The following is a 12,564-nucleotide window of genomic DNA, read 5'->3' as shown; positions in this document are numbered from 1 at the left end:
GTTGACAATTCCCCCTTCAGAGCTTCCTTAAAAGTCTCATTTTCCCTCCATTCACATCTAATGCCTTACGAATGTGGTGGGGGGAAATCTTCATGTGCTCGAACAGGACTTTCTAACCCGAAATACAAGAACTTTTTAAAAAAATGGTATTTTGAGAATTGTTTCAGTAAGATTGTTTTTCATTGTAATCCTATGTATTTTCTTTTATTCATTTAACAGCATGATTGTGAGAAGGGGTCCATAGGCTTCATCAGTCTGCCCAAGGGGTTCAAGACAGAAAAGGGTAAGAAGCCCTGTCCTAGAGGCATGTGAGTTGTAATCCTTACTGGTTCACCTCTGTGATATACAGCTACCTGGCTGCTGCAGATCCCTGGCTCTCATCCTCACTTCCTTCAGTAAGGTGGCCTTTTTTGACAGTTCAAAGACAGAACCTTTATTAAATCTGATGTCAACCTTGAAGACAAGCATTTGCCATGGCAATAATCTTGTGGGCACCTGCTGATTTGCATCCTCAGCATGTAGGTATGAATGTTGCTGTCAGAAGCCCCTGGATTCTGGTTCCTTTGTGCTCCCTGGAACATTTTCAAGATTTCTTGGTTCTAGCTGTAATAGTAATGCTGAAACCTACAGCCAAGAAATATTTCTGGGTTCTGCTGTGAACCCATTAATTGAAAGTAAGAGAGGGGACCTTTGGGGTATACCTCCTGCCTATCCATATGTTTTACTGTTAGGGTCTTATGTGTTTTTCTCAGGTTCTGCACTTCATGCTGATTAGCACTATGGAAATAGATGGCTAGAAAGATACTTCAAGGTTGGACTTGATGGCGTCATTTCCTTTCTTCCACTTCTGATCTTTTGTAAACTCTGAACTTGTCCAATAGGATTAGTGTCATAACTGAGCATTAAGCATTTTGAACTTCATAGTGGGTTTTGTCTGGATTCGGGGCAATGTAGCTGGTCAAATTCGATCTAGAACAAGCTGGACACGTCTATGGAGCCCTGGGTGTGCTGCTTGGGGGAACTAGGAACTTTCTTAATGTTTAAAAAGACTGTTCATCTATTTCATTAATGGACTGATCAGTATGAAAGGAAACTGGCTTCCTGAGGTCCATCTGACTGGATAATAAACGTGAGATACTAGATATCTCAGGAGAAAATTGGATGAAATCCCTCCCCCAGCCACGTGCTATGTACCACATGGACCCCACAAAAGCAGCAGCAGGGTCTGTATTTGGAGTCTCTTCTCTGGTAGTTAAGGTGGCTTTGCACTGAGCTATCTCTGTTCCTTTCCTTGCTGTAAGGGCTTCAGGTCACAACTGTAATTTTCCAGCTCCCTCCTAGCTCTTTCTTTAGAAATAGCATCTGGGAAGTCTGAGGTCTTAACCCTTTGCCTTATCAGACAACATGGCTCCCATGGCCTTGGATCTACTTTCCAGGCTTTTTCCCTCGTCTCGAATCACAGTGGAGCCCATTTCAAGTGCTGAAAACCTTCTGGAAATGGGAGAAATCTCTTGTTCTTTCTGTGGCCATTTCTGCCTGCGCTTTTCTAACTGAATCACAATGATGTTTGACATTAACTTTTGAGTGGTCATCTTTCCCTACAGGCAGTGCAGAGTATGTACTGGTCATCACATGCATGTTCTAACATCTTTATCTTTTCAGTGTTTCTTATGGAGAATTCAGATTAAAAAAAAAACCACACTGATTCACCAGAATCTGAGTCAATACATTTCTTCCTTCTCTCCTGCCATATTTTTCTCATCTGCTTTCAGTTTTGTCTCGCCTTTGTTGACATGATACGCTCACCATCGTTTTCTGAATACTGATCTCAGGAATTAAAGAGATATTTAAGATACAGCTTTTTGAAGGGCACTCATAAAGAATCTGCAGAGAGGAGGAAGCAAAAAAAGGTGGTGGCCATGAACAGGTTTCCCATGTGATATTGACAGGAGGTCCTGGGGCTCTCTGATTGGACTCTTTCCCTTCCTAAATGCATGCATTGGAAACTGATGCCTCCATTTATACAAACCCTAATATCAAAGCTGTCTGTAATTCCAGTGCTATGGAAGGTAGAAGTAGTTTTCTGTCTGAGAACATTTAGGAAGGGATTAGTAGACCAGAAGGAAAGACATGTCAGCAATCATATAGAGTTAAACTTTCTGATAACTGTAAAATCTTAGTGTGATAATCTAAGTAAAAATATTCTTGTATATAGAATGGTCATAAATGACTCACATTTCTATGGTGCTTTTATGTTTATGAGGTGCTTTTCTCACAATAAACCTACCAGGTGGGTAATGCTAGTATTATGTTTGCTGGATTGAATTCAGTCTAATTAGCATTTTTCAGATGAGGAAACGGGTACACAGTGACTTGCCCAGGGTCATACAGTCAGGAAACGTCACGGCTGGAACACAGCTGACTGTGAGCAAGCCACTATCCAGGGCTTCTGGGAAGCTTGAAGTGTTCGCCTTTGGTTCATTAGAAGATGCTTTATCCTCTCTTTCTCTGACATGGCCACCAGTAGAGGAGCCTTAGACGACTTTAGTGTTGCACCTGCAGTGTGCTGAAGGGGCCACTAGATGGCAACAATACGATGCACCTGACCTGGCTGCTAAGTGAACTTGCAAAGGTTCAGATCCATCATTCTCCATCATCTGAGTTCTTTATTATCAAGACAACCAACTTAGCAGTTTTGAACCAAAGTCCTTTATGAAAACCAGAGCATTGTTTTCGGAATATCCTAAATCTTGGGGAGACAGCATGATAGATGAAAGATTATTGGATCTTCCGTCAGAGAACCTGCCACTTCCATTTGTGTGACCTTGAGTAAGTCACTTCCCAGCTCTGGGCCTCAGTTTCCTCCTCTGTAAAATGAAGGGATTGGACTGGATGACCTCTGAGGACCCTAACAGCTCTCACTCTGTGATCCTATGATCTTTTTCTTTCTATTGTTTCTGTTGTTGTTTGTCCTTTGTTCTCGAAGGGGACCATGACATCAGGAAGGTGATGCCATGACATGCAAGTGAATTGGATTTAAGTGAGGGAGGCCCGTGCGAGGTTGCCAGCCTTACTTTCTTCTCCGGAGCCATCTGAGTCTTTCTGAAGAGAAGAGAAAAGGGCCCGGGACCAGAGCCGTGGGAGATATTCATACTTCGAGGATGAGGAGAAGATGCTGAACATGTGAAAAGAGACTGAGAAGCAGTGGTCAGACCACTTAGTAGTAGTACCTCAGACAGGGTACAAGGAGAACTTGGAATGTCACTGTGGAAGCCGCAAAAAGGTTGGGGTGGATGAGAACTAAGAAAAATCTTTCAGATTTAGAAATTAAGAAATCACTGGTGACCGTGGAGACCAAAAGCAATGTTAGTATATTGGTAAAATGAGAATCCAGGCTACAAGATGATGAGAAAGTAGAGGCAGAGAATGTAGACAGCTGTCTGGGACTTTGGCAGGGAAGAACAAGAGAGACATAGCATGCTAGATTAAGGGAATGGCAGGGTCAGAGGAAGGTTTGCACAGGCAAGGGGATGCCTGAGCATGCTTGTAGGCATGGATGTGGTGGTGATGCTGAAGAGCGATAAATGAAGAGGGAGGGACTGAAGACGAGAAACAGGATGATCAGTGGAGCAAGGTTCTGGACGGCCCAGATGGTAGAGATAGCCTTGGCAATGAGGAGAATCATTTCATCCTCTGAGACTGGAGGAAGACAGGAGAGAATGGATGGTGTCTCAAAGGTTTTGAGGTGTGGGGCAGCAGAGGGGATGGAGATCTTGATAGGTGGCCTCCATTTTCTTTGCTCATTTTCGTTCGACAGAGCTAAATCATTTGCCGAAGCTTGTCATTTTTCCTGGGCAGCGGCTCTGTCCCACAGCCCTTACCCTAGTTCAGGCCCTCATCGCCTGTCTTCTGGACTGCTGCGATGGCCTCCCTGCCTCCAGTCTTTCCCCTCTTCAATCTGTCCTCCACACAACCGCGGAAGTAATTTCCCTCATGGCTGCTTGTGTTGCTCTCTAATCAATAAACTCCAGTGGCTCCCTGCTGCCTCTAGGATCAACTATAAACTCTTCTGTTTAGCTTGCAAAGCAGTATCACACCATGGTCCCTACCTCTCCTTCCCATCATTAGAGAGGATGGCCCAGAAGCCTCGGTGTACTTGGTGCGCACGTGTATGTTACTATCCCTCGTACTCTGTGAGGCAGCCAAAATGACGGCGTTCTGTTCCTCGCACACCATATTCCATCTCCTGCCTCGATGCTTTGGCGTTGGCCAGCCACCATGCCCAGAGTGCATTTCCTCCTCACTGCTGCCTCACGGAATCCCTTCTTGCAAGTACCATGGCTATGAAAAGCCTTTCCTGCTTCCCTCCCTCAGATTGCTGGAGCCCTCCCTCCCTGAACTACCTTCTGTTTATTCTGAATATGCTTATTTAGGTACTTGTCATTTTCCTATTATAATGTAAGTTCCTGGGGAGTAGGGGGTTGTTTCATTCTTCTATTTGTATCCTTATCGCCTAGTACAGTAGAGAACACATAGTAGATGCTTAATAGATACTTGTTGATTGATTGAGTGCCAGTCAAGCTGTAACCACAGTGGAATATTTCGAAGCACCTCACCCCAGGCGCTTAGCTGTTATGTGCCCCATCACTCTTTCTGGGCTTCCATTAGTACAGCATTCTTGCATAAAACCCTGGTGCTCTCACAGTCAATGATGCCTGCAGTTGGAGGTTGGTACTGTCAAATTTACAGGGTCCTTCTTTTAATACACAGATCTCCGTCCTTGCATGAGATGGTTTATGCTTCATTGTCTTTAAGTATGTCGAACCAAAGAATGGGTCAGAATCTCAGCCCCTGTCACTTTTGGGGAGAGTTCTGTTTTCCCATCACTGTGAATCCTCTTGTAGTCCTATATAGAGGGGGTGGCGGGGTGAGGTGAGGGTGAGATCTGATCCTTGAACTGGGAAGTGAGGTCTCCAGAGCTCAGCTACAATTCCCCATCAGGATTCTAGAGATAATTCCTAGGGGCTGATATGATTATCTAATGCTTATAGCTCAGGCCCCTGTACTGATATGTTTTTGCCCCAATATCAATCACCAGTGATTATTACTGCCCTAGTATCCTTTGCCAGAGCCAGTTAGTATTCCCCAGGTGTCATTTAACTAGTCAGTATCTCCTCCATATCATCAATAAGGAATTAAAATCCATTCAGTTTTGCAAAGGGATATTGACTGAGAAGATATAGTAAGACCTGAAGAAGAAAACATTCCCCCGAAACTGGAGAAAACTCCTTTCTAAACCCAGGTCCGTGTGCGTAGTTGGCTCATACGCCTGCTGCCAATTTCACTTCCAAATGTGGGATGGCCAGCAGAAGAGTTGTTCCCCACTTGCAGGACGCTGTATCTTGGCTGCTGGACTGGGTCATTCAAGTCACTTCTCAGGGCCACTCTGGCTCCTCACCATCACTCGTCTACCATTACTACTACCGGCTCAGGCTCAGCCATGAACTTCTTGGGTTTCGGCCTAGCAGACAACTGAAAGGCTTTTCTTTAGCATAGAGTGGTAAGTGGACAGGATAACTGAGCATACTTTCAATCAGGAAGCAGAACCCCTTCCATTTTTTATTTCTGGAAGTATACTTACTGAGGCCCCATGTGGCTAGGTATTGACAAAGCCCCCCCCACCCCCATCATTCTTTCCAACAGTGCAGATTATAAGCTACCCAAACCTTCTCATCTTGGGTGATTCTGGTCCCTATTCTCCCAGAGATCCTCCATAGACAATTCATATAACAGACTGGAATCCTTCCTCCTGGCCAAGATTTCTTACCTTGGGGTCCACGAGCCCCCAACTGGTTTGTCCGTAACCTTGGATGGAGAAAAATGTACTAACCTCTAACTGAAATTTGGCGTTTCCTTCGATTATTAATTTAAACAACCAAACAAACCATTATTCTGAGAGGGAGGTCCATGGGCTTGACCAGACTGCACAACACGGGTTAGGAAGCTCTGCTCCAGGCCTTAGGATTTTCGGTTTTTGTTTTTTTTTTTTTCATATTCCCTGGATACCAGCACAGCCCTCATGCTGTCAGGCTTTTATCTCTAGCTTTCACTCCACCTCCTCTTTCAATAATATATTTCCTCATTTGTCATAGGCAATATGCTACTGCCTGCTAACACACCCACTGGGCATCTCTCCAATGTCCTTTGGTTCACCTGTGGTTTGGATTCCGCCAGAGATAGTGGTGGTCCATAATTTAAAGCCGTATAACATCCCTGAAAGAACACTGGGCTTAGGGAAAGCAGCAGAGTGGGATCACTGGTCCCCAAGTGAACTATGACCTGGTCGCCACCCTCTCTCCAGTTCTAGATCCAGTTGATCGCTTGTAATGCAGGTAGTAGGCTCAATATATATTTATCGAATGAATGGATTATTGAAGGCATCACAGTCTAACCTGTCTGGGAGGCATGTACATCTGCCATGGTCATTTAGGAGAGGAATCAGACCCAATTATCAATAGACTTATTAGGTAGAATTTTCCTGTCTACTTTCCTATGAGACCTGGGTGCTAATGAAAAAAAAAAGTCAACCAAGCTGCCCTATAAGGTGGCCCTCAAAAGCCTGTCACTCCCCAGAGGTTTCCTTCGCTTACCCTTGGGGTAGTTTCTTTCTCTCCCTCCTCTTTAATTTAAACATTGGAGTCTGTAACATTTCTGGGTACCTGGAGTAATCCGCGGCTAGAGGGTTTTGCAATCTTTTAGCAGGGGTGTACTAGTCTGTTTCTGAGGGAAAGGGGAGGAGGCTCCTTCACAGTAATGGAGGGGCTAGCACCCTCCCCCCTCTTTAAAGAACCTCCCCCCTTACATTCTGGCAATTCGATTAATTTAGGTTAACCCATAAAGGCTGTGTCTTTCAAAATGCATAAACATACCTCTTTGGAGCCCCACATCCATTCACACCTTAGTGTGAATTACTTTAATTAGATAAGCACTGAATTAACACTTAGTTGATTAAAGCTGAATGCTTGTTGAAATGAATTGAGCACCTAGTTGAAAGCAGAAAGGGAGTGAAAGGTGAGCCAACCACAAACAAATTTGGCCTACTTTGGGGTTTTGCCAAGTGCTCTGGTGGCCAGCCACCCTCCCTTTCTCCCTTCATTGCCCCCTCCCCCACGCCTCCTTCCCCCAACTGAAAATGAGCTGCCTCTGGCAGGTGGCTGTTCATGTTTTCCTATCTGTTTTCCCCCAGAGGAAAACGAAGTCTTTGTAAGGCTACCAAAGCTTCTTCAATGCCTGGGTTAACCTACAATGCAGCAAATATCTCTTTAGAAGTAGCATGCATATTTTATATTGTCAATTTTATATTCTGACATCCATGGGCTTCCCAATGTCTACCAAGTTTTCATATTTCTGTCCCTGGAGGTGACACATTAGGTGAATGAAAGAGGCAAAGGCAGGGGAGGGAGGAGATCTAGAACAGCATTCCAGTGAAATCAAACCAGAAACTCCCAGGGCTCTTCTGTATTCCCAAATAAACCTTAAGGGAGCCCAATTTCCAGTCTGGGCTGCTGAATCACCTGAATTCTGAGCCTGCTGGTTACGGATGAAGCTTCCCAAGGGTCTGTGTGCTGCAGCCCCAGTTCCAAATTCCCTCCTCGTGCTCACCAGGTCTAGGCATGTGAGCAAATCCCCGCCCCCAAATCACTTTGCTGGGGGTTGCATCATGGTCAGTGATAGCTACTCCACCCTCTGTGTATTTGCGTTATGCTTGGTGGGTGACCGAAGCTCTTGCAGTGAAGGAAGGCAAAGGCCAGGAAATAGAATTTTACACAATGCTGGGGAGGTGGGCCTGGTCTCAGTAACAAATTCTCTTGAAATGTATGTGTTTTTCCTCCCACTGCCCAAACAAAACAAAACAAAACAACTTCTTAAAATGGAAAAAAAATACCTCATGACAAATATATGTAGTTCAGCAAAACAAATTTCCAGATTGGCCATGTTCAAAAAACATGTCTCATCCTGCATCACTGCTCGGGCAAGGAAGTGGCCAGCATGCTTCATCTTTGGTCCTGTGGGATTGTGATCAGAGTTATACAGTCTGTCCAACTGGTTTTTCTCATTGTATACGTTGTTCTCCTGGTTCTGCTTACTTCACTCTTCATCGGTTCACAGGGGTCTTCCTGGTTTCCCCTAAAACTGTCTACTTTGTGATTTATTATTACATGATTATATTCCATAACATTCAGATGCCATAATTTCCTTAGCCATTCCCCCCAAATGGATACCTTCTGAGTTTGCAGTTTTCGACTACTATAAAAAGAGCTGTTATTAATATTCTTGTATATCTGAATCTTATCCTCCTTTCATCTCTTAGGGTATAGGCCTCATAGTGATATTGTTGGGTCAGAGGATGTAGACGATTTTTATGATGGGGGGAAGGGTTCCAAATTGTTTTCCAGAATGCCTGGACCAATTCACAGCTCCACTGACAATGCATTGGTGTGCCTGTTTTCCTGAAGATTCTCCAGCATTTGTCATTTTCCTCTTCTGTCATCTTTGCCAGTCTGATGGGTGTGAGATGTAACCTCAGAGTTGCTTTTCTCTAATTATTAGTGATTTGGAGCTTTTTTTTAATATGGCTGTTGATAGCTTGTATTTCTTCCTTTGAAAACTGTGACAAACTCAGTAACAAGTTAAACAATATTCTGAAGAAGGTCCTAGATTCTAAGAGGTGTAAGGGACCTTGGTGATTATCTAGTCCAACTCCTTCATTTTATAGATAAGGAAACTGAGGCACAGAAATGGAAAATGTTTGATGTCACACAGCAAGATGGTCAGAGCTGGGATTAGAATACAAGTCTTCTGACTCCTAGGTTAATGGTGAAGATATTTGAGGACCTTGCTAGCACTTCTCAAATAGAAACCATTCATTCTGCCTATGTTGGCCCTTATCATAACTCTATACCTCTTCTGTATGTGTGTGTGTAGGGGAGTGGTGGTGGTGGTGATGGTACTGGTACTCTGGAGCTATGATTTCATTGGTATAGGGAGCTCCTGACAGCTCTTCCTGATTCCAAGATCGGCTTTCTTTCACAGTGCTGTGCTTCTTCTCTAGCTATATATCATAGTAGTCATGGCTGGTTTATTTAGCTGGATTCTCTGATTTACATAAACTTTCTGGCTTGCAATAGCTCGATGGGGAAAGACAACTAACCGTGTTTCTTCTTCCTGAAGCTCCCAAATCTCTTCTCTACCTGGGAGGATGTAAATGTATTGGCCACTGACCACATCCTTTTCTCTGGTTTGAGGACGATGACCAAGAAAAGCAACCAGATAGGAATCATAGGTATCATTAAATTTAAAGCCGGGAAGGACCTTGGAGAGAATCTATTCTAACCCTTCATTTAATGCAGAGAAGTTAAGTGATGAGTAAGATCACAAAGTTAGCAAATCAGGATTCAAACCCAACCCTTTTGACTCCAAGTCTTGTGTTCTGCTCATTACAACCCCCTGTTGTCCATCTACTCCTCCACTCCTCACCATCAAGACTATGTCTATGGGGCAGCTAGGTGGCGCAGTGGACAGAGCTCCAGCCTTGGAGTCAGGAGGACCTGAGTTCAGATCCAGCCTCAGCCACTTGACACTTACTAGCTGTGTGACCCTGGGCAAGTCACTTGACCCTGATTGCCTCACCCCCCCCCAAAAAAAGGCTATGTTTATACTATTGATTCTCTTTCAAACCTTCCTCTTCCTCCTTTTCAGGGAGGGGCTGTGTTTGGGGGATGGCTGGATAGCAGGAAGCCCTGGTTCTAGTCCTAGCTCAGCCCTTTATTAGAACTTGTGTCAAGCCCCCACTCACCTTCTCGTAGGCCAACATGCCCCCAAAGCTCTCTAATTCGTGCCACTCACAGTACTCCCTTGGATGGGGTTACGGTGTAGAGGAAGGGCCACATATTGCTTCTCCCCTCCATTCACCAGTGTAGCTCTGTTCCTGCTAGGCACCTAAGGCTCCCCTTCATAGGGCGCCATCCTGGTTGCTGTCCAGTCCTGATGCATCTCTCCTCCTTTCCCAGAAGGCATAATGGGTCTTTCTCACCAATGTTCTTAGTTTAGCTTCTTGATTTCCTGCGGTTTGGAGAGGGTGGCTTGAGTCCTTTGGTGGAAACGTTCTGGAATCGCAGCTGACAGTTTTTTCAAATGTCTGCTGCTAGGATGGGTCTGGACTTACTACTCCCTCCCGCTCTGTAAAGGACTGGTTCCTCCTGAAAAATGAGAGTGTTGGATTCCACAGTGTCTAAGATGGCTTCCAGCTCTGTGATTCTATGACTTAAGAGCAGCCGAATTCAATGAGCCACCCCAAAGCACCCAAACATCTGAATACACACAGGTGTATCTGAGCGAGGTCATTCTGAATGCTCAGGGTACTACTCTGTCCCTTGCTCCACGTAACAAAACTTTGGGGGAGGGGGCAGAGTCATTTCAGTGCTAATTCTTCCTCTTACAGGAAGTATCAACCTGGCAAGGTGAGTATGCCTAACATGTGACATAAAAATAACCAGATTCATCAGTCTCTCATGGAGCAGACAGGGAGGTAACCTGGAAGGATAGGATGGAAGCCCACAAACTCATCTGATTTCTGCTTTCCAGAATGTGCACGATGTTCTGAACAGTCCCACCTTCTACATAAAAGGACTCCTTAGTTGACGTGAGAACTTCTACTCCTGAACCATCCAGTTGAACCAAATCTCTCTTTGTCCATTTTATTTCCTTCTTGCTGGGTGGCTGAATGCGTGCTTCCCACTCAGCCAGCACTTCCTAGGAAGTCTGGTGGGTGTTCTCAATGGCATTCTTGCTCTTCTCTTTCCTTTTGCCTTTCCATCTCCCACCTTCCTCCACAGCAGCTGGGTCAGGTGATGTGAATGCCCCGGGCTACAGTCAGGAGCTCCTCAGAACGAAGGAGGGAAGAATATGGTAGGACTGCCTCCTTCAGGCATCCGTGGCAAAGTCTTTGCCCTAAATAAGGAGGTGATTCCTTCATAGACTGTCCTACACAGATGGGAGGAAGTATTAGGACTCCCACGTCCCATCCTTCTCAACACAGCCTGCTTATCGGAGACAGAGCTGCCCTCAGTTCCCAGCCTTGCCTGGCGGCATGCCACGTCCAGAACATCGTGCACATTCTGGAAAGCAGAAATCAGATGAGTTTGTGGGCTTCCATCCTATCCTTCCAGGTTACCTCCCTGTCTGCTCCATGAGAGACTGATGAATCTGGTTATTTTTATGTCACATGTTAGGCATACTCACCTTGCCAGGTTGATACTTCCTGTAAGAGGAAGAATTAGCACTGAAATGACTCTGCCCCCTCCCCCAAAGTTTTGTTACGTGGAGCAAGGGACAGAGTAGTACCCTGAGCATTCAGAATGACCTCGCTCAGATACACCTGTGTGTATTCAGATGTTTGGGTGCTTTGGGGTGGCTCATTGAATTCGGCCGCTCTTAAGTCATAGAATCACAGAGCTGGGAGCCATCTTAGACACTGTGGAATCCAACACTCTCATTTTTCAGGAGGAACCAGAGCCCCAGAAGAAGAGAAGGCCAGGGTCACCCAACAAGTCTAGAGCACAGCTGGCACTAGGACCTAGATCTCCTAAGTTCTACATGTCATTCTCTTTTTACTGGTAGCTGCAACCTCTTGAGCACCATTAAAAACATTTTTAAGTGCGTTTTTTCTGATAGTTCATTATTCTCAACACTCTGTTTCCCAGCTGCCATGATGCTGGCTGAGAAGAAGTTGGAGCTGTCAGCACTGCCTTTGGCTCTTCTGGAGAGGCTGCTGCTCAGAGGCTTGGGCCCTGACACTTAAGCACCAACGTATTGAACACCGTGCTCTGCAGGCCTGTGGCTGTCATGTTCCAATCACATTGCTTACCTCAACCGCCAGTGTGGTGGGGATGAAGTTAGTACTAGGCATAGGTGATGATTTGTGGTTTGTTCCTGTGGAATTTTAATAAGGAGGGCATCGAAAAGGGAGCTTTCCCCTTCCCTCTTCAGCCCCTCTTGCTGTTAGGCTGGGGCAGCTGGCCCTTGGAGGAGACCTTTCAGACACTTTGTAGGTCTGCCTTGAGTGAAGAGCTTTGCCGCAGCTTTAGGGGATGGGCTCTTTAAGACCAATTTCTTTGGACAAGATAATGCTTTGCACAACTAGTTACTTTGATCAGTGTTATTACTTGTTTGAAGGCAGAGATGAAAGGAAGGAAAGTTGCCTTTCGTAATGAAGTAGAAGCGAGCACTGAACTCCCCTGAATTGCTGCCTTGGTCTCTGAGCTAGATAGGCCACCCTCCTCATTTTACAGAGCAGGAAAATGGGAACCAGAGAGGAGAAGAGACCTGTTCAAGGTCACCTCGCTAATCAGCTGGGACTTGAAGCCACAACTTTAAAACTCTTAAGCCAGTGCTGTTGGAGTCTGAAGACAAACTTGGCACAAGCATGGGGAACTCTGAACCTTCAGTGTCCTTATCTGGAACATGGAGAGAACACTTACATTACCATCCTGCTTTGTTATAGTA

Source organism: Vombatus ursinus, unplaced genomic scaffold (assembly GCF_900497805.2).
Source record: "Vombatus ursinus unplaced genomic scaffold, bare-nosed wombat genome assembly UNPS02004691.1, whole genome shotgun sequence".
NCBI classification, from domain to species: Eukaryota; Metazoa; Chordata; class Mammalia; order Diprotodontia; family Vombatidae; genus Vombatus; species Vombatus ursinus.
Note: the sequence above shows the minus strand (reverse complement) of the source record.